The sequence below is a fragment of the Ceratotherium simum genome, chromosome 13, assembly GCF_057802395.1.
Source record: "Ceratotherium simum simum isolate JZ-2026a chromosome 13, ASM5780239v1, whole genome shotgun sequence".
Classification (NCBI taxonomy): domain Eukaryota; kingdom Metazoa; phylum Chordata; class Mammalia; order Perissodactyla; family Rhinocerotidae; genus Ceratotherium; species Ceratotherium simum.
In genome coordinates this window covers 39,705,242-39,728,198 of record NC_141912.1, presented here as the reverse complement: position 1 = coordinate 39,728,198, position 22,957 = coordinate 39,705,242, and the positions used below count along the sequence as shown (strand labels likewise).

Genomic DNA, 22,957 nt, shown 5'->3' with positions numbered 1-22,957 from the left:
CTGGATATCCACACACAAAAGAATGAAGTTGGACGTTTACCCTATACCATATACAAAAATTAACTCAAAATGGATCAAAGACCTAAATGTAAAAGCTAAAAGTATAAAACTTTTAGAAGAAAACATAGGGAAAAGCTTCATTACATTGGATTTGGTAGTGATTTCTTGGATATGATACCAAAAGCACAGGCAACAAAAGAAAAAATAGATAAACTGAACTTCATCAGAATTTAAAACTTTTGCATTAAAGGACACTATCAATAGAGTGAAAAGGTAACCTACAGAATAGGAAAAAATACTTGCAAATCATATATCTGATAAGAAGTCAATATCAAGAATATATAAAGAACTCCTATAACTTAACAGCAATAAAACAACCCAATTAAAAAATGAGCAAAGGACTTGAACAGACATTTCTCCAAAGAAGATATTCAGATGGCCCGTAAGCACATGAAAAAAATGCCCAATATCACTAAATCATTAGGGAAACGCAAATCAAGACCACAATGAGATATCATTTCCACCCATTATGAAGCTATTATGAAATAAAAAACCCTTCCCTTCATCCTTGACTAGCACATCTGCTAGTGTAGGTGGCTAACCTTTCTAAAACAGAAAATAGCAAGTGTTGATGAAGGACGTGACGAAATTGGAACCCTTGTGCATTGCTGGTGGGAATGTAAAATAGTGCAGCTGCCGTAGAAAACAGTATGGCAGGTCCTCAAAAAGTTAAACAGAGAATTACCATATGATCCAGCAATTCCACTTCTGGGTATTTACCCAAAAGAATTGAAAGCTGAGACTCAAACTGATATTTGTACACCAATATTTGTAGCAGCATTATTCACAATAGCAAAAGGTGGAAACAACCCAATTGATGACTAGATAAACAAAATGTGATATGTACATACAATGGAATGTTATTTGCCCTAAAAGGGAATGAAATCCTGACACATGGATGAGACTTGAAGACATTATGCTAATGAAATAAACTAGACACAAAAGGACAAATATTGTGATTCCACTTATATGGGATACCTAGAGTAGTCAAATTCACAGAAACGGAAAGAATGGTGGTTTGCAAGGGCTGGAGGGAGGAGGAAATGGGGAGTTATTGTTTAATAGATATAGAGTTTCAGTTTGGGGAGATGAAAAAGTTCTGGAGATGGATGGTGGTGATGGTTTCACAACAATGTAAATGTACTTAATGCCATGAACTGTATACTTAAAAATGGTTAAAATGGTAAAGTTTATATTTTGTTGTTTTTTTTTTTTTTCCTGAGGAAGATTCGCAGTGAGCTAACATCTGTTGCTATTCTTCCTTTTTTTTTTTTTTTTTATGTGAGCTGCCACCACAGCATGGCCACTGACAGATGAGTGGTGTGCTTCCATGCCTGGGAACCAAACCTGGGCCACGAAAGTGGATCGCGCCGAACTTTAATCACCTGGCCGCCGAACTTGAACCACTAGGCCATTGGGGCTGGCCCATGTTTTGTATATTTTACCACAACAAAAAAAATTAATGGGACTCATACTGTGTCCCCTGGTGAAAGTGTTCCCCTTTGGGGAAGAAGGACTTCTAGATAAGTAGAACTTAGAGTTGTGGGGATAGGAAGCACAAAAGCTCCAAATGGATAACTAGGAGCAATGATGATAAGAGGGGCTGCTCATATTTCCCCCTTTGGTAATACCTGTTAATACCCATATACTACCTGTTGGGAGTACAGCACTAATAGTGATAATTGATTTAGTGTATATAATGTGTCCTGGCAGATGGCATCTCATCATTGCAGGGTATCATCTCCAAGCTGGCACCTCAGCTGCACCTGCAGAAGACCATTTCACCACTCTCTCAGACCAGCAGCTTCTGGGTGATGCAGTATGTGATAGGTCCAGTGGGTCCCCCAATCATGTGTCCACTACTACACCTTCTTTGCGGTAAAATAGGTCGCTTGGGCCGCCATCACGAGAACATGCTCCAGGGAGTCATGGCCTTCCAGCCTGGATCCCAGAATGGGACACATGGAGCAGAGCCATCCCAGATGTCCCACAGCCTGAAGCAGAGTGACCTTAGCTGATATGCATGAGCACAAAATAAATGCTTACTGTATGCCACTGACATTTTTGGTTCTTTGTTACAAAACATTTTTGTGGCAATTACTGAATGGCACACGTCTGTATCTTCCCCCTACAAATTTCTTAGTTTATCTTGTTCTTATTTCTGCCTTCTTAAGTGGAATGATTACTTTGCTTATTGACAATATTTTTAAATGTCAAAAGTGCATTTTAAAATATTATTTTTTTGGGCCGGCCCCGTGGCTTAGTGGTTAAGTGCGCGCGCTCTGGTGCTGGCGGCCTGGGTTCGGATCCCGGGCGCGCACCTACGCACCGCTTCTACAGCCATGCTGAGGCCACGTCCCACGTACAGCGACTAGAAGGATGTGCAGCTATGGCATACAACTATCTACTGGGGCTTTGGGGGAAAAATAAATAAATAAAATTATTTAAAAAAAAAGAAAAAATTAAAAAAATAAAATAAAATATTATTTTTTCCTCAGAACTGTTTTGGTCACATACTACAGCTTTTAATATGTAGGCTCTCATTGTTATGCTTTTATAAACTTTTTTCTGTAATTTCAGTTTTAATTCCTCCTTAACTCAAGAAGATAAATTTTATTCTATCTTTTTAATGTTAATTGTAGTTTACTGCCTTGTGGCTAGTCAATGTGAACTGCATCATTTCTTCTTTTTGAAATTTACTGTAATTTTCTGTGTGAACAAGCATATGCTTGATTTCTGTGACTGTTCCTTGGACAAGAACAGTATGTATCTTCTGTTATGGGAGACTAAGTTCTATTTAAAACCATTAGATCCAAGTTGCTGAGAGTTTAATTAAAATCTTCCACAGCCACTGCTATCCCCTCCCCCTCTGCCTTCTTCTCGTTCTTCTTCTTCTTCCTCTTCTCCTTCTTCCTCTTTTTTTTTTTTTATGTTTTTAAAGATTTATTTATTTATTTATTTATTTGTGAGCAAGATCAGCCCTGAACTAACATCCCATGGCCAATCCTCCTCTTTTTGCCGAGGAAGACCAGCCCTGGGCTAACATCCATGCCCATCTTGCTCTACTCTATATGGGACGCCGCCACAGCATGGCTTTGACAAGCAGTGCGTTGGTGCGTGCCCGGGATCCGAACCTGTGAACCCCGGGCCACCGAAGTGGAGCGGGGGCACTTAACTGCTATGCCACTGGGCCAGCCCCCGTCTTCTTCTTATCTTACCATTATTTGTCTACTCAGTGCATCAAATTCCAAGAAACATATATTAATGTTCCCTAATACAATTGTAGTTTTAAGAAAATCTCCTTATATTCGTTAAAAGTTTTTGCCTTATGTAGTTTGCTTCTATAGTGTTTGCTACATAAAGGTTTATAACAGTTAGATCTTCTTCATTTATTGTGCTTTTATTATACAAAATATCCTTTTTTTCTGTGTAGTGCCATTGGCCTTGAATTCCATTATATCTGAAATTAATATTGCCACCTTTGTTTTCTTTTTGTTTGCATTTACTTGGAATTTTTGCTCTCTTTTAAAAATTTTCCGCTTTATTATTTTTAGCAAGTCAAACAACCAAAGTATATAGAAAAAAACTTAATAGTTTCCCTCTTCTTGGCCAATCACATCCATGTTGAAGAAGCTTACATTAAAAAGTTGGTGTATGTCTTCCTTCAACATCATTCTCTAAGTTCATAAACAAGTGTAAACAGGTTGTGGTAGGCTGAATAATGTCCCCCCAAAATATCCAGGTCCTAATCTCTGGAGCTTGTAATTGTTACTTTATATGGAAAAAGAGTCATTGTACTGTGATTAAGTTAGGGATCTAGAGATGAAGAGGTTATCCTGGATTATCTGAGTGGGCCCTAAATGCAATCATAGGTATCCTTGTAAGAAGAAGACAGAGGGAGATTTGACACAGAGGGGAAAAGATGAGGTGATAATGACAGTAGAGATTAGAGTGATGTGGCCACAAGCCAAGGAATGCTGGCAGCCACCAGAAGCTGGAAAAGATAAGGAACAGATTCTCCTCTAATGACCCTGGAGAGAGTGTGGTCCTACCCACACCTTGATTTCAGCTTAGTGACATTGATTTTGGATTTCTGGCCTCCAGAAGTCTAAGAGAATAAATGTGTGTTGTTTTAAGCCACCAACTTTCTGCTGCTGTAATATGTTACAGCAGCAATTGAAAACTAATATATAAGTCAAAATTTTCCCCCTTATTTATTTTTTACGTGTGACATCGTGCTCTTCCAGTGCTCTGCAACTAGCCTTTTTCCTCTTAATAATGTATCAATTACATCTTTATAGGTCAATGTCTATAGATCCCATTCTTTTTAATAGCCAAATAACATTCCATAGTATGGATGTTTCATAATTCATTTAACCATTTCTCTATGGATGGACATTCTCTCTGTTTCCAGTTTCCTATTGCAAACAGCGTGCAGTGAACATCTCTGTGTGTGTTTTATATGTTGGGATTTTTTAAGGGGAGGGGACAATAGACTCTTATGAGGATCTATGGGTAAGCACATTTTAAATTTTCGTAGATGCTGTCAGATTACTTTCCAGGAAGGCTGTAACAATTCACACTCCCATCTGATTTGAATTTCCCTCAGTACAAGTGAAGTTGAGCATCTTTTCATATTTTCTGCCATTTTGCATTTTCTATTTTATGCAATGCATGTTTAGTTCCTTTGCTCATTTTTTCTTTGGATTATTTGCCTTAACTCTTTTTCTGTCATAGGTTTTAGAAATATTTCTCTGATCTTTCACCTAGTCTTTGATTTTATTCCCCTTCCATGTTACTAGAACAGAATTCTCCCAATTCTTGCCCACTCACATCTAAAGAAGGCTGAGAATCTAAAATATCCTCCCCTCTATTTCTAAATCAAGCAATCCCACCTGTCAGTTCCTCTAATATGGTATTTTAGAACAGATATTTCTCATTCTAAATCCACCATTGCCTGCCTGTTGGATCTCAGCGGCTTCATCTGCACAGATGCTGAAAGAATGCACGTAGTATCAATTAGTATAGGCTAGGTTGTGCTGCAGTAACAAATGAGCCCCCAAATCTCAGTGGCTTACAACAAAGGTTTATTGCTCCCTCACACCATGTGTACACTGATTGTCTCAGCTACAGCTAAGGATGCAGTCTTTATCTGGAATATTGCTGGGCATTTTGGCAAAGGGACAGAGAGTATAAAAGCTTCAGCTGTGACTGACACACACTGGTTTTGCTAACATTTCACTGGCCAAAATTAGTGACACATGGTCACGCTTGAGTTCACCAGAGCAAGGAAATTAAATTCTTTACAATGTAAGTCACTGAATATCTATGAAGAGTTATCAGTCTGTCATACACACACTGATATGTGCAGGCAATGGAAAAAAATCACAAGTCATATAGGTGCATTCAATGGCTTCAAGGAAGTAAACCAAGACAAAAAAACAAAAAAAAACCCAGGCAACTCCTGGTGTCAGGGGATCAAATGGCTTCTCCCAGAGTTGCTTTTATCCTTCTACTGAGGTACACAAGGGTCAACTTCCTGGGGCCCTTCAAGCAGCCACTGGACTGAATGTTCTTCTCTCCAGGTTCAGACAGAGGCAGGACTCCTCTGAGGCTGCTGGCTCCGGAGTCTTCTCTGGCATAGTAACATCAGTGCACAGATGTGTCCCTGTGCCTCTATCCCTATAGTGCCCTATATCATCCTCTCAAGAAAGAACCTGAAGCCTCAGATAAGATCCCTTTTAGGATCAAGCCTCCCTCTAGAAGAGAGAGGCAGTCAAGGATGTTTGTCCAGAAAACAACTCTAACTCAACATTCTGTTCTTGGTCATTTCATCTTGGCTTCTTTCTCCAAGCCAAGAATTTTTCTAAAAGCTCACCCTAATCCTCCACATCTCTGCCCTCCACCACCCTACCATGTGTTCCTGGAGGTCTCATCTCTCTTGCAGCATGATTGCCATGTTTTCTTTACCATCACTGGGGTAATCATTAGTGCCGCTCACTGATATCTGGTTCTCCTCTCCTTCTGGACACAGAGTAGGATACACATCCTAGCTCCCTTGAGGTTGGTTCTGTGACTAGTTCTGGCATGAACTGTGAGTAGAAGTGGTGTCTGTCACTTCTGGGATAGAGAATTTGCTAGTGTGTTCACTAGCAGAGTTCTCTCTTTTCCTTCTGGAAAAAGCCACTGATATTTTGGCGTTATTTTTCACTGTTGCATAGCCTAGCCTATCTTGACTGAAACCATCCCATACCTTTTTCAGGTATTTAAAATATACATGACAAATTGACAACACTTGAATTAACAGTTGATAAGTCTTTAGACACATAATGGGTACACAATGCTCCATAACTCTCAAGACAAACATAATCCCAGGACTCGTACTTCTCCACATAGATTTAAATTGGCTCAAGCACCCAGATGTCATCTAGGCAGGAAGTTCAGAATCACTCTGTTGGGCTATTCCCACTCACCCTACGTTGATTTTTCTCAATGTGGTTTACACACCTTCTGTATCACAATCACAATTTAACAAACAATATTTGTTAAGATCAGACTCCACGGTACCCCTCAAATCAGAATCTTGGGCAGTAGGTTTCAACATGCCCCCAAATCATTCTTACCACACTTCACGCATGATCTTTCTTAGTCTGAAATTACCTTGCCCTATCTTGTCTGATTCCCATATGACTTCTAGACCAGCATTATCCAATAGAACTTTCTACAATGATAGAAACGTCCTATACACGTACTGTCCTACACAGTAGCCACTAGTGACACGTGGCTATTGAGCTCTTGAAATGTGACTAGCATGACTGAGGAACTGAATTTTTAATTCAATTAATTTAATTTAAATAGCCACATGTGGCTAGAGGATACCATATTGGACAGCGCAGTTCTAGACTGTTAGTCCTTGAGAGCAAGAACTCTATCTTCAATCTCTGTATCCCCTCTGTGCCTGACACAGAGTAACCCAGTAAATAAAAACTGAAATAGGAAATAGGCCTGCACTATTTCCAGTTTTTGAGGTTCCTGGTATACCAAGAAAAGAATAAATGCCAAAACAAGATTACAAAAAGTATTTTCTGGACAAACAGAAAACGTTTTAAATGTTTACCTCACATTTACCAAGCAGCTTTATTGCCCCCTTCTCAAGATTAAAATATTAAATCTTATTCACACTAGTGTCTGATGACAATGCCTAATAGTCATGGAGTACTCAGTTAGCTTTCTACCTTTGATTTAGTAAATATAAAAGAGGTTTCTACCTTTGATTTAGTAAATATAAAAGAGGTATTAAGACAATGATGAATCCTGCTTAGGATCTTTCTATGTACCTTCTGTTAAAGTATGTATGTGTGTTTATATGTACCAGTGAATACAAATCAGATCACTAATACATGAGGTAGAAAGGAGTTTAAAGCACAGAATGTGATTTAGATTAGATAAGGAAAGCTAATTTTTAAAATTCTGGCCTAGTAGAAGAATGTACTGAGAAAGGTTGTGAGAAAATTATTTGACTGAAGAATGTGGGACTTGAAGTTTCCCACTTATGCTTAGCAACCATTACTTTACCTATCCATCTCCCTCAGAAGGAAAAAAACAAAGTTAAAAGAATAACATTCTGTAGATTTGCAATAACATTAAAATTTCTTTGAAAATAATTTATTGTTCTGGCTCTATTTAGCCAATGTAAAACCCTGGAGTCTTTATAAACAAGACATTCTTATCAGCATGAGAGGGTGAGTAAGTTTCAACTCTTGCCTGAAGTAAGAGCAAGCGACTGTGTATAAGGTAGTTGTCGTTAAACATATTTATCATTCATTCTCTAGCTTTTCCATAATTAACTTGAGGTGACTACTGCAATTATACATAGAATGTAGAAAATTATAAAGAAACATGAGCAAGAGAAAACCCAAATTTAAACAGAGGGTTAGGACCAGGGAACAAACTAGAATGAAAGATATGCAGGCCACAGGTTCCTATGCAAACACTAAAGCTGAGCTAAAATTAGACTCAGAGCTTCATGACAGCCAAAGTGAAAAGGGAAACACACCCAGTTACATAATGTACTTGTCTGTAAGGAAGACACATCTGTTACTCAAGTGTAGCCAAAGATTTCATGACAGTTGGCTCTGAAAGAAAATTCTCTCTTGGGAATTTCCACAGGGGACGTAGAATGACTGAGTGCACAACAGCTCTACGGGCATTGCACTAGCAGGCTCTGTGGAGTTGAATCCTTTAGTGGGATTCAATATTCAAAAGACAAGTCAGTGAAACACTCCTGGTAGGGGGTGAGGAAGGTTTCTGTGTGTATGAGCTCAGGACAACATGGTCAGGTATGCAGTTTTCTCATGGACCAGCTAATATTCTGTGGCTGACTAAAGGTAGATATATACTGTTTAGAATTCAGTAATCTGATTAGCAGATGGTAGGTGGCTGACAGCCTTTCATGAAGAGTGAGTCATCCCATTGAGATTCTCACCTAAAGAGGAAGATTTCTCTCTACATGGTGGTGGACAGAGGGAGCACCTGCAGATAATTCAGGATTTTCCTTAAAAAACAACTCTTCACATAAGAAATATTAATCAGAAAGATAAGAAAAATTAAGTGTTTAAGTCTGTAAAGTTCTATCTAATGGAGCAGAGGGTCTGCAAACTCACAGACAAGTGATTTTTTTTTTTTTTACAAAGTTCACATTAGTTACCCATATTTATTTTTTTTAATTTTATTTATTTATTAATTTTTACCCCAAAGCCCCAGTAGATAGTTGTACGTCATGGTTGCACATCCTTCTAGTTGCTGTATGTGGGACACGGCCTCAGCATGGCCAGAGAAGCGGTGCCTCGGTGCGCGCCCGGGATCCGAACCCGGGCCACCAGCAGCGGAGCGCGAGCACTTAACCGCTAAGCCACGGGGCCGGCCCTAGTTACCCATATTTAGAGATCAACAGATTTCAAATGTGGCAACCCCAGATGCTCATACCACCACTTGGCAACAATCTCCTGGGCTGAGGGTAGAGCACTTACCCACCCTTTAGGCATTTGAATGCCCTGTCAGAGAACGAAGAATTTGACTGAAAATTTTTCAAAGAAGAAATTATCAGTTGCTCACTCTGGCTATAGAAAAATCTGAATAATGCTCCCGTGAAATGTATGGCTTTTAGCAAAACAACTGGCCAGGAAATCTACCTGTAAGAATTACTTGCAAAACATACCCTTAAGTAAAGAAATGAATCTGGTCTTTAGTTACTGGATCTAAGCAATTAAATTTGCGGACATGGGCCAGCCCCGTGGCTTAGCGGTTAAGTGCGCTCGCTCCGCTGCTGTTGGCCGGGGGGGTTGGATCCTGGGCGTGCATCAATGCACCGCTTCTCCCGCCATGCTGAGGCCGCATCCCACATACAGCAACTAGAAGGATGTGCAGCTATGACATACAACTATCTACTGGGGCTTTGGGGGAAAAAAATAAATAAATAAAATTATAAATTTGCAGACATGTAGCCACATAATTATTTTAGTTTTAGAACAGGTGATCTTTACCCATTCTTTCTGACAAATGGTAAATCACAAAATCAAATATACTTTAAAGTTCATTATAATAAAATATCATTAGCATTAAGGAAGACAATGGACTTTTTTATCTCTAAAGGAAGGTAGCATATGCCCAAATGATCCAAAAGTGGTTTCAAATTATTTAGATATAGGTTAAAAACAAGGAGGGCCACAACTTGCCTATTTTATCCTACTTGAATCTGTCTGAACACCAATTCTACTGATCCGGACTTTCAAGGTCATGTAGAAGTCTTGGTTTTACAAGAACTAGGATTCTATATTGAACTCATGGAATTTACCCTTCTTGTCCACAGAGTCAAAGCCTAAGAAATCATGAGAAGCTGCAAACATTCTTTTAAAAACAAAGTTTACTTTTTCTAATTATAAAATAAATGTACACTATCAACAATTTAGAAAATAAAGAAGAATTCAGGTTATTTCTCCCCCCAACTTTTTATTTTGAGAAATTTCAAACCAACAGAATACAGCTATGCAGGCCAAGGGTCCTCTCAGTTACTAACGCTGAGCCACAAATTTACTCAGAGCTTCTTGGCAGTCAAAGTGAAAGGAGAAAACAGCCAGTTGTATAGTTCACATTGCCTATAAGGAGAAAACATATCCGTTACTCAAGGGTAGTCAAGTGTTTCAATGACATTTGGCTGAGACAGAAAATTCTCTTGGGTTCATTTAATAAGGACTACAAAGCCCTATCACACACAATCACCACCCTACAGTAACTGCATTGGTGAGTTCTGTAAACTAGGTGGTCCAGAATCCCTCAGTGTTATCGGAGGGTGCGCGGTATGAAGGCAGCAGCCCGGGAGTTAAGAGCATGGACTCTAGAGCCCAGCTACCTGGTTTGAATCCTGGCTCCATCACTTATTGTGTGACCTTGAGTAAATTACTTTACCTTCTATGCCTTAGTTTCCTGACTTATCAAGTATTGTGATTAATAAGATCATCTACCTTAAAGGGCTGTTCTGAGGCTTAAGTGAGTTAATACCCATAACCTACCTAAAACAGTACCTGGCACATAGTTAGCATCATCATTATTACAGTAAAAGCTAAAATAAAGGTGTGCACATGATGTAATAGTACAGAAGAAGGGCTTAAACCAACAAAGGGTCTGAGGGTAGGTTTCCTGGAAAGAAGATGCCTGTGTTGGGTCTAAATCTTGGTTTACTACTTAACTGCTGATAGTATGATCTTGACCACATTACTTGAACTTTCTATCCTCACCTGCTTAAACAGAGATATAATATCAGCTGTTGACACAATAAGCTGATGTTTGCAAAATTAAATGAGATAATATATGAGGATTAGATGAGCAAATGTAACACAACATGGTATGTATAATAAATAAATGTTTCTTCTTGGATCTGGTGGAAAAGTAAATAAACTACTCGTTTTTTTTTTTTTTTTTTTTTGTAAGGAAGATCAGCCCTGAGCTAACATCCATGCCAATGCTCCTCTTTTTGCTGAGGAAGACTGGCCCTGAGCTAACATCTATTGCCAATCCTCCTCCTTTTTTTTTTCCCTTTTTCTCCCCAAAGCCCCATAGATAGTTGTATGTCACAGCTGCACCTCCTTCTAGTTGCTGTATGTGGGACGCCGCCTCAGCATGGCTGGACAAGCGGTGTGTCGGTGTGCACCCAGGGTCGGAACCCGGGCTGCCAGTAGCGGAGCACGCACACTTAACCGCTATGCCACGGGGCCGGCCCCTAAATAAACTACTCTTGCATTCAATTTTTACATGTTGTTATTTTGTCCAATTAAACAGTGTACTTAGTTTAGAAGTAGTTGTACATAAATATTCATTCAGATCACAACACAACTACCTAGAATAAATGATAAATGAGCAGCATCGGCTTAGCACAACTCCCGTTTTTTGTTTTTTTTCCATCACCATGGAAATGCCTTGGTATAGTTATGTCCATTTTTGAGGCACATTGTGCCAACCTGTGGGAGTTTGTATCATCTATATCACTTTATATAGCCCTCATTTCACTTTATACAGAATTCTACTTTAGCATGTAGTATATTATAGCTACAGTTCATTCAATTTATACTCACTTGCTTCATTTAAAAAGAACTATGGTAACTAGTTACATACTTATGTGTTTATCTCCTTCCTCAAACTGAAAGTTTCTTGAATAACTGTATCATATCTATAGCATCTGGACAGAAGCTGGCACTTAATATACTGACTCTCAGTGTTTGGTGAAATGCTCTGACTAGGATTTGAAATGATCTGCTGTTATAAACAAATGAGTCTAATATAAAGTTGGGGGGATATTCTAGGAATTTATGTGAAAATTTATGTGAAAAATGATCCTCTCCTTTGGTAAATGAGAAAACCGAAGTCTTAAATAGTTAAGTGATTTGCCCAAGGTTATCTAGCTAGTTAATGGCCAGAACCAAGACTAGAACCTCAAACTCTCATCCACCATGCCAGAGGCCAATCCACTATACTGACTTCCCCTTCACACCCCAGTAATTTGGTGTCTATCTCTACTACCTCACTAAAGCTGCTATTGTTGGTCACCAATCACTTTTGTGTTGCTAAATCCAGTCAATGCTTTTCAGCCCTTGATATACTTGACCTATTTGTGGTCTCTGACTCTGCTGACCCCCTCCCCATCTTGCAATTCTTTCCCACCTTGGCTTCAGACGACTTACTCTCATCTAGTTTTTATCTCTCTGGTCATTCTTCCTCAGACTTCTTTGTGGGCTTCTGGTCATCTACCACTCCCTTTATTTTTTTTTCTATAATTTTTATTTATTTATTTTTCCCCCCCAAAGCCCCAGTAGATGGTTGTATGTCATAGCTGCACATCCTTCTAGTTGCTGTATGTGGCACGCGGCCTCAGCATGGCCAGAGAAGCGGTGCATCGGTGCGCGCCTAGGATGCGAACCTGGGCTGCCAGCAGCGGAGCGCGTGCACTTAACCACTAAGCCACGGGGCCAGCCCTGCCACTCCTTTTTAAAGTTAGTCCTTCCCAAGGCTCCATCCTTGTTCTCTTTATTGTTTCTTCTATATTTTCTGCCTGATTGATATCATCCATGCCTAGGACCTAAATTACCAATTATAAGTTAATGTCCTCCAAATCTATTTTAACTCAACTTTTCTCTTTATTCATAGACCTCTGTAATTTGACTGTTCATTGGGTATTTCCTTCTGAATTTGGAGGTTCCCTCCATCAAGTCAGTCACAGTCACAATGCAGTAATCTTTGAGGGAGCCTATAAATTGCACCCTTCCTTTCCAGATAAAGGAGAACGCAGCAGGAGACCAACTATCATCTTTACTACTGACTGTATTAGTTTCCTATTGCTGTTGTAACAAATTACCACAAACTCAGTAGCCTGAAACAACACAAATTTATTATCTTACAGTTCTGGAGATCAGAAATTCTAAAATCAAGGCGTTGGCAGGGCTGTGTTCTTTCTGGGGGCTCTAGGGAAGAATCCATTTCCTTGCTTTTTTCAGCTTCTAGAGGGTTCCTGCATTCCCTGGCTCCATCTTCAAAAGCTAGTAGTGCAGATTCTTCAAGTCTCTCTTTCTCTCTGACCTCTGCATCCATCATCATAGCTCTCCTTCTCTGACTCTGACCCTCCTGCCTCCAGGCCAGCAGTATAATCCAAGATAATCTCCCCATCTCAAGATCCTTAACTTAATCACATCTGCAAAGTTCCTTCTGTCCTGTAGGTTAACACATTCACAGGTTCTGGAGATTAGGACACGAACATCTTTGAGGGGCCATTGTTCTGTATACTACAACTGACAAAGCTGGTATTGGATATTACCTGTGGACAGAGGGCTTCCTAATGCTAACTATGGAATTAAATAGATTTACTAACTTTTAGTCCTGGACCAGGCACCCTCAACCCCACCCCAGGTCCTGCTCCTGGGGAAGCAGAGAAGAATACCAGGACAGGTCCCTGAAGGCAGCTTTCTTTCAAGAGAAAAAAATGGGAGGGGGTACACATGTTCAGTTTCTCCTTTTAAATTCACCAATCAGAAAGTCACTGCTGAGGCCAGCCCCATGGCTTAGCGGTTAAGTGCGTGCACTCTGCTACTGGCGGCCCGGGTTCGGATCCCAGGCACCCATTGACGCACCACTTCTCCGGCCATGCTGAGGCCTCGTCCCACATACAGCAACTAGAAGGATGTGCAACTATGACATACAACTATCTACTGGGGCTTTGGGGGAAAAAAAAGGAGGAGGATAGGCAATAGATGTTAGCTCAGAGCCGGTCTTCCTCAGCAAAAAGAGAAGGATTAGCGTGGATGTTAGCTCAGGGCTGATCTTCCTCACACACACACAAAAAAATAAATAAAATAGTTAAAAAAAAAAAAGAAAGAAAGTCACTGCTGGGCTGCCCCTTGGCTTATCGGTTAAGTGTGCGTGCTCCGCTACTGGTGGCCCCGGTTCAGATCCCAGGCACACACTGACGCACCACACCGCTTGTCTGGCCATGCTGAGGCAGTGTCCCATACACGGCAACTAGAAGGATGTGCAACTATGACATACAACTATCTACTGGGGCTTTGGGGAGGAAACAAAAAAAAAAAGGAGGAGGATTGGCAATAGATGTTAGCTCAGGGCCGTTCTTCCTCAGCAAAAAGAGGAGGATTGGCATGGATGTTAGCTCAGGGCTGATCTTCCTCACACACACAAATAAAATAAAATAAAATAAATAAAAACAAAAAGAAAGTCAGTGCTCCAGCGAGGAGTGAACTGGGGGCAGATGCAGTGAGAGGCTGGGAGTATTAATGGCTGTCACTCCACATGGAAAGAGTCATCTTGAGTGGAGAATGCTTCCCCAACAAATATATCCATATTTGAACTCATCATCATATGGCACAAATCTGATCACCCTCCTAGGACTGTTACCACCACTATCTAGTAACTTAGACCAGAAACTTGTGGATAATCCACACGCACCTTTCTTTGCATCTTGCTAAATGTTTCCACCATCTATCCAAGCACCCATACTAGAAACTTGACCTACTCATTTATCTCCCACTCAGTGCAGTCAATTCTGCCCCCTTAACAGCACTCACATCTCTCTCTTCCTCTACGTTCCCACTGCTAACGCCTTGGTTAAGGCTCTTATCGCTTCTTACCTGGAGTACAGCAGTGGCCTCAAAAGTGGTCTCCCTGCCTCAAGCCTTGCTCTTCCTGGCCCTTTTCACTTCCATACCTTTACTCATGAAGCTTCCTCTGCCTGGAACTAACTTTCCAGTACTCTCTGCAAACCCCAAACCCAGGTCAGCGTGCCCCAGGGTCAAGCAGAATTGACTATCCAACATTAGCCAGAATCAGACTCGAACCTAGGTTGCTCTGACTCCAAAATCCATGCTCTCACTGCTCTTGCTCGACTGCCTTCTCTTACAATAAAGATATTTTCAAGTCTAATGGGCTTTAAACTTTACGATGCACCTTTGTATACATTATTTCCTTTTAGCCTCACAACGCTCCAATGTAGGCAGGATGGGTACTGTTATCCCTATTTATAAAATGAGGAAACTGAGGGTCTAGGGAACTCAAGGCTATACCCTACTGCTGGGTTAACGAGCGTCACTCAGCAGTCTTCCACGTTAACCGCGCACTGGGCCCCTTCTGCTCCCACTCCTTGGAGAACCTTCCTGCACTTCGCAGAAGTAGCCGATGGGGTCCGCGCCAGTCGGGAAGAAGCCACTGCTCTCTCCACCACCGGCGCCCTGGCACCTCGCGGCGGCGACCACGGCGGGGACCTTCCTCTCCGCAGTGACGCGATCGGTGACAACATACAGTGACGTGTGCGACGCGCTGACCCGGAGCCAGCTGCCGGCAGGGCAGCCACACCCTGGGGCCCCCTGCTCAGAAGGGCGGCAGCTCGGGCGGGCGGGGGAAAAGCCGCAAACCCGCCTGGGGCGACCTCTGGGCCCGAAACCGTCGGAGCCCGCCGGCCCGCCGCCGATCGGCTGCTAAGTGACGCCAGCGCGCAGAGGCGCGTGCGCGGCCACGGCGGTGTGCGTGGGAGCGGGCGCGCGCCGCGGCGGCGGCGGCGGCGAGGGCGGCGGCGACGGCAGCGGCCGAGGGGGCGGTGGCTGCGAGGGGGGTGCGAAGCGGGCGGAAGAGGCGCTTGTGCCGGCGGCTGGGCCGCAGAGGAACATCGTTGGGGTGAGTAGCCGCGGCCTCGCAGGGGAAGCGGGGCCCGGCCGCACCTGCTGCGCGGGCGCGGGGATGCGCGCCCTCCACGCCCCGCTGCCGCTTTTCCGGGGGCGGGGAAGGAGCGGGGACGGGGGCTGACGAGGGTCAGTTCCTGGACACGGGCGCTCTGGGGAGCGGCAGCGAGGGGCGGGCGAAGACGCAGTAGTCGTGGAAGATGTGGGGGGAAGTAGGTGTCTGGGGGCTTCGGAGTGGCACTGCTAGGCTCCTGAACGGAGGAGTCGGAATCAGGAGAAGCCCGGATTCCCAGAGCAGCCTCGCATCCTGCCTGAGACCGAGAGGACGCGCAACCGGGGCCGCCGGGTTTGGGGTTCGGAAAGTTTGGCACTGCTGGGGCCTTCATCGCCCCTGCCCTGGCCGGGCTCCGAGGAGGAGCCGGTTGTTATGGAGAGAGTTGTGAATCAGTGCCTGCGTGCGGCGTCAGACACACCCACGACCCAGGGAAGGCGAGCTGTCAGTATAGATGGGGGCGGCCAACCTGTTGCCTAGAGTTTCCATCTTCACGTGTATGTGCACGTGCTTAATGCACCTATGAAACTTTGTCTGCCCTAGGCATTTTATCACATTGTTGCTACAGATTTTGTGGCCAAGGGGCGGATATCCATTCTCAGGTCTTCCTTCTAGTCTCAAAACCAGCTGTTGTATTTCCCAGAACCGTGTTCTCTCATTATTAGGGCCAACGACATATGGAGGCACTTTTTTATTTTCCTTAAGAGTAGTACAGACTTGCTATTTACTAGGCAGAAAATACAGATTCTGTTCAACATGTAGAGTAGAAAATGTTGATGGTTGGACATGTCTAACTGTAAGGGTGCAACAAATCATCAGCCCCAGTGCTCTCTTCTCAGTGCGCTGGACTCCCGCATGGGTAGATGTGTGGTGGTTGTAGTTAACATCCTCGCGAGAAATGAGTATTAGAGGTAGGGAAGAAGTCAGTCTTTTCTGATGGTTGACTAAGGCAGTGCCTGGTACTGGTAGAAAGACGGTACTGACATTTAATCATGATTTGTGCAAGAAAACAACTTCTAACTTTTCATTCAGCTTTAAAATTCTGTGATTCAGTTTCATAACTGAGGATCTGTAAGGACGTTGCCTGAGATTCTTACATCTTGGAACCAGTAATAACCCTGCCGTGTAACACTTAGAGTACTCTGAATTCAATGTCTCTTGCTCTCTGGACTATAATAGCTTTTAGGACAGGAATCATGCTTGTTTTCTTCAAGGCCATATCTCCAGCACGTAAACGAGTGCCTGCTGCAGAGGAGGCATGCAGTAGATATTTGTTATATGTGTATTATCATGCAGTGTGTAAGTGGTGTGTCAATGGATAGCAAGCATTTAGTTAGTCCTTCACGTAGTTAATACATGTGCCCCCTCTGCCCAGTTATGCTATGTGTTGCAGGAAGATTGGGGGATTACAAATGACATAGGAGACCTGGCTTTTTGTGTGTGTGTGTGAGAAAGATTAGCCCTGAGCTAACATCTGTTGCCAGTCCTCCTCTTTTTGCTGAGGAAGATTGGCCCTGGGCTAACATCCGTGCCCATCTTCCTCTACTTTATATGGAGGAAGCAGTGTGTTGGTGTGCGCCCGGGGTTCTGAACCTGCGAACCCCAGGCTGTGGAAGGGGAGTGCGTGAACTCAACCGCTCTGCCACTGGGTCTCACCCTGGAGACCTGGCTTTTTTTCCTTTAAGAGCAGACAAACAGTCCAGCTAGGAAAAGAAAGTACATATATATATATATATATATATATATAAAGTAATTATGAAACCAAATGAGGTAGTCTGTGAACAAGTGCTATATATGACGTGCTATACTTTAAGTGCAGTAGAAATTTAGAAACGGTAAGACTTGTGGTGGGCTGAGTTAGTGAACTCTTTGGAAGAGGTAAGATTTGATCTGGTCTTTGAAAGAAGTGTAAAATTTGAATTAGAGAAGAGATAAATAATACGTTGAGAAAAGAGTGTGAATTTCGTCATTGGGGGATATATTGAGGAGACTTACATGTCTGGTCAGTGGAGCAGAAGGTCTCTGATAGGGGAATATTGGAGAGATAAAGGTTTAGCAGGTTGGGAAGGGAAAGTGTTAAGAGTAAGGTGAGCTTATCAGCATCCCACTGATAACAAGATAGATCCTCCTTGCTGAGTGGATGGGAGTTGTGGTATTCAGAGTAGGCTTAGACAAGAATAAGTGTTATCCTTACTTAAAGGATATTATAGTTGAACCAGGTCAGGTTGTTGTATACTGCTGATTTCAGTTACTAATTTATGTAAATGCCTCAGTAATGTGCGTGTATGTTATATATTTAGTCAGCAGCTCATGTCCCCATTTCTAAAATCTGCCTGATGTGCTTGGGCCATTTCACTGGAAATTTACTAAAATGATGAACTCAAAGCGTTAATCCAGCTGCTGTCAGTGACACAGTTTTGCTTGGGATTATCTCTTATAGTGGCCTCTGAGGTTTGTGGTTAACTGCTGATCCTATAAAAAATACAAATAATGTAAGCTGGGAAAGGAGTCTGTTTGAAGAAGGATACTCAAAAATATTGACAAAAAGATTTGAGAAAATTAAAGATGCTGCTGCTGAATATTGAACCTTTGGTCTTTATAATATCTTTTGTTGTTATGTGAAAATTCTTTTGAGTGGTACATAAACCTGAGGTTGAATTACTAACCTGTGTAAAGTTGCAACACCAAATGTTGCATTATTTAACAACTCAGCAAATATTTAGTGGGTGCTGGCTATGACTAGGCACTGTGTTGGGTGCTGGGAAGAGAAACAATGAGACAGGGTATACCCCCTGAGATACTCAGTGTTCGTCAGAGGAGACAAACCGCTAACCATTATATGTTATGATAAGAGTTAATGACTTTTGGAGTGAATAAAATGCTAAGGGAGTAGATCACTTTGGGGGAAAAAATTAATAGAGTCAGGGAAAGCTTTAAAGAAAAGAGGATGGAACTTAGCCCTGAAGGTTAAGTAGAATTTTGCCACATGTAAAAGGGAAAACAAGCATTCCAGGCAGAGGGAAGAGCACAAGCGAAGTTGGCCAAGATTAAAATTGAATGGGCCTTTTGGAAAACCTTGACTTGTTTCTTGTAGGCTTCTTGTATGGTAGAAGTGATGAGACAGGAAAGGTATGGTTGGAGCCAAATTATGAGGGGGTCTTCCATTCCATTCTAAGAAGCCTAGACTTCCCCCTTATACCCCCAGCCCCGTGTTAGGGATGGAGAGCCTTGGCAGATAGAATAATCAGATCAGAAAGTTAACTGGCAGTTCATATGCAGAATTGCATTAGAGTGGAGAGGCAGGGAGACCAGTTAGCATGTAGGTGAGAGATGCTGGGAGCCTGAAGAGGGACACTGGGAATGGTTGGATTGTAGGTGTTAAAATCTCTAATGTTATGACCAGCTAGAGGTGAGAGAGAGTGAGAAGTCAGAGACGGCATGTCTAGCTTGAGTAACTGGGTATTATAATGACATTAAATTAGAAAACGCAGGAGGAGAAACAGATTTGCAGTGGAGAGAAGAAATGATGGCATGTTAATTTTAAGGTCCCTGTGTGGAGTTCAGAGAGATCCACTAGGTAATTGGAAGTTCTACTCCAGAGTTTATGAGACTTTATAAATAACTGTAACATTAGTGACAGCCTTCAAGGCTATGGAAGTAGTACCATTCTAGGAGTTAACACTGTGGACTTGGGAGTCAGGAAAACTGACAGTCAAATCTCTGTTATGCCAATTATTGATTGGGTTGAGTGACCTTGGGCAAGTTATTTAACATCTCTAAGCCTAAATTTCTTCCGAAAAGTGGGGTTAATAATACTTGAAAGAGTTGTTGTGGAGAATAAGTAAGATAGTATGTGTGGACTGGTTAGCACAATACCTAGCTTATAAATGCTTAATAAATGACAGCTGTTGCTCTTAGTAGTGATAATAGTTACAGTTATAGAGATAGTAGGAGAAGATATAACTACACAGAAAAATGGAGAGTGAAAACAGGAAAGGGCAAGGAATGGAACTTTTAGAAATCAACATCTGAGCATGCATCAGAAATACCTGCGGCCGGCCCCGTGGCTTGGCGGTTAAGTGCCCGCGCTCTCCGCTGCTGGCGGCCCGGGTTCGGATCCCGGGCGTGCACCGACCCACCGCTTCTCCTGCCATGCTGAGGCCGCGTCCCACGTGCAGCAGCTAGAGGGATGTGCAGCTATGACATGCGACTATCTACTGGGGCTTTGGGGGGAAGAAAAATAAATAAATAAAATCTTAGAAAAAAAAGAAATACCTGGAGGCCTTGGTAAAACACAGATTTCTGGACCCCACCCCCATAGTTTCTGATTCAGTAGGGCTGAGGGGTGCTCGAGAGTGTGCATTTTGAACAAGTTCTCGGATGATGCCGATGCTCCTATTCCCAGGACCACGCTTTGAGAACTGCTGACACAGAGGGTGGATGAAAGAAGAGGAACCAGCCCAGAAACTAACAGAGATTGAGGTAGATGGAGAACCAGGAGAGAGTTTAGAAAGATAAGGAAGTAACAGCCTGCAGACTCTCTAGATCCACCGTCTGCTTTCCAATTCCATAGACCTCATCTCATTCTTATTTCTGTCTTCTCCAGCATTTGGTATAATACTTGGCATATAGCATTGTTTGAACGAACCTTTGAAGCTTCTTAATACTGTCCTTGGGCATGATGGCATGTACTTCACGCACAGATTTCATTCATCCCCTTATGTCTCTGCTGAGCCACAGAGAAGGTGCTGTTTCTAATTTAACGGACACGCACACACGCGCACGTGATAACTACAGGAAATTTCTTTCAAATATCTGATGCATAGCTAGGTGCTTTGACTTTGTGTTAGATGCCCTGCCCCCCTTTTTGTATTTTTATTTATTTTTATTTTATTATTTTTTATTGAAGTATAGTTTACATACAATATTATATTAGTTTCAGGTTACAACATAGTGATTTGACATTTATATACATTGCAAAATGATCACCATGACAAGTCTAGTAACCATCTGTCACCATACAGAGTTATTACAGTGTTATTGACTGTATTCCCTATGCTGTACCCCTGTGATTTATTCATTTTATAACTGGAAGTTTGTACCTCTTAATCCTCTTCTCCTATTTTGCCCATCCCCTACACTCTTCTCTCTCCGCTTTTTTAATGTCAGAGTCCAAGTTGCAAAATAATTGTCAATAACAAGTGTCAAGTTTACAATCTGTGTCTTGTATTAGGCGCTTGGCAGGTTTATAAGGTAAGCAAATAATATACTCCCTGTCCCTGAGATGTTTACAGTAGGATGGGCAAAATGGGCAAAACCCAAAAGAAAGGAACAGGAGAAGATAAAATCACAGAAGTTGGATGGAGAGGAAGCTGAATATAAGGACTTACTTCTTGTTTGCTGATATACTTTGGGTCTTCCATGTCTCATATACTGAGGACTTTTGGTGCATAGCACAAATGTTAGTGCTAATTTAATTCTAATTGCAAATTATAAGGGAGTTCCGCTGTATAAGGAAATCAAACAACGGTTATGCAAAGATATAAGCGCATTGTAGAGAGATTTCAGGAATTAAATTGTAGCTTCATGACTGACTGTTTAGCTGCTCACCATGCTTGCTAGGCTGCTGTTCTCTCTCATTTATTCTTTCTGCTAATGTTCGTTAAGTATTTGCTGTGTGCCAGAAACTGTGCAAAGTGCTGGGCATAGAGAAATGGTAATTGCTCAGGGCACCCAACACTGGCTTTAGTTAGGAGGTGTGATACTGTGTGACTGAGTGTGCACACACATTGTCGGGGAAGATCTGATGCCTGAATTTTGTAATCTTTTTTTTTTTTGGTGAGGAAGATTCGCCCTGAGCTATCATCTGTTAGCAACCTTCCTCTTTTTTTTGCTTGAGGAATGTTAGCCTTGAGCCAATGTCTGTGCCAGTCTTCCTCTATTTTGTATGTGGGGATGCCTCCACAACATGGCTGATGAGTGGAGTAGGTCCATGCCTGGGATCCAAACCCGCAGACCCCAGCCACCGAAGCAGAGTGTTCAACCACTCGGCCACGGGGCTCGCCCCTGAATTTTATAATCTTAACAATATACTGATATGAGCAGACATCAAGGACTTGAAGTTAAATTCATTCAGTCTTATGTATGCAAAGAGCCGTGAAAAAATACAGAGATGAACACTTTTTTTTTTTTTTTGTGAGGAAGATCAGCCCTGAGCTAACATCCAATGCCAATCTTCCTCTTTTTGCTGAGGAAGATAGGCCCTGGGCTAGCATCCGTGCCCGTCTTCCTCTATTTTATATGGGACGCCGCCACAGCATGGCTTGACAAGTGGTGCGTTGGTGAGCGCCCGGGATCCGAACCTGGAACCCCAGGCCACCGAAGCAGAGCTTGCGCACTTAACCGCTGCGCCACTGGGCCGGCCCTGAACACATTTTTTTAAGCCATTAAAGAATATATTATTTGGTAGAGGAGAAAAAATGTATTTACAATACTACATAGAATATGGTAAGTGCTGTATAAACATTGATCGCCGACTAGGTTCTCCAGTGCTTGATGAGTGCCTGAATGTTCAGTTTTGATTTCAACTCATAAACTATTATAATGTTCCAGAAATTAAAACATGTCATAAATCCACATTAATCTCCTGGGCTGCCTTTTGCATCTTTGTATAATACAAAAAAATATTCTGGCAGCCTCTATCCTTGTTTCCCTACTGTTTATTGAGTAGCTGCATCATGCTGGGCTTTTTCTATATGTCATTTAATCCTTATAATAACAGCCTTATAAATTGGATATTATCCCCATTGAGATTCAAAGTGGGGAGAACAGTTTGCCTGCCGTTTGTGGCCCATGAGGTGGGATAGGGCCCATGAGGTGTGGACTCCAGAGCCAGTGCTCTTCACGTCAGGTCCTAGTGTCAGCATGGGGCCCTAGCCTGCAAATGTCCAGGTGGAGAAATCCAGTCTTGTTTCTGCTTATTTGGGAAAAGTTATTGGAGGAAGTTAGAATTTTAATAACTGCCTGAATGATTGAAGACAATTTGATAATTTTGTTAAGGATGGTGGGGAAAAGGAGGGGGACATTTAAAGGCCCCAGTGCTACTCTCCTGTGAAGA

General features: G+C 42.2%; 1 protein-coding gene and 1 pseudogene across 2 annotated transcripts in view; one reads left to right on the top strand and one right to left on the bottom strand.

Moving 5' to 3' along the window:
- Positions 1-9,966: 9,966 nt before the first annotated feature.
- On the bottom strand, positions 9,967-16,174 carry LOC147915699 (uncharacterized; annotated as a pseudogene). Its single transcript, XR_015553879.1, has 2 exons — positions 15,177-16,174; positions 9,967-10,214 (listed from the first exon to the last, which is right to left on the bottom strand). The product of XR_015553879.1 is annotated as an uncharacterized LOC147915699 (transcript).
- The window catches only part of BTBD9 (BTB domain containing 9), a 400,982-nt gene continuing 393,722 nt past the window's right edge, over positions 15,698-22,957 (top strand). Inside the window, exon 1 of the transcript XR_015554128.1 lies at positions 15,698-15,783. The gene's annotated coding sequence lies outside the window, so the exon portion shown is untranslated. The remainder of the gene's footprint in view (positions 15,784-22,957) is intronic.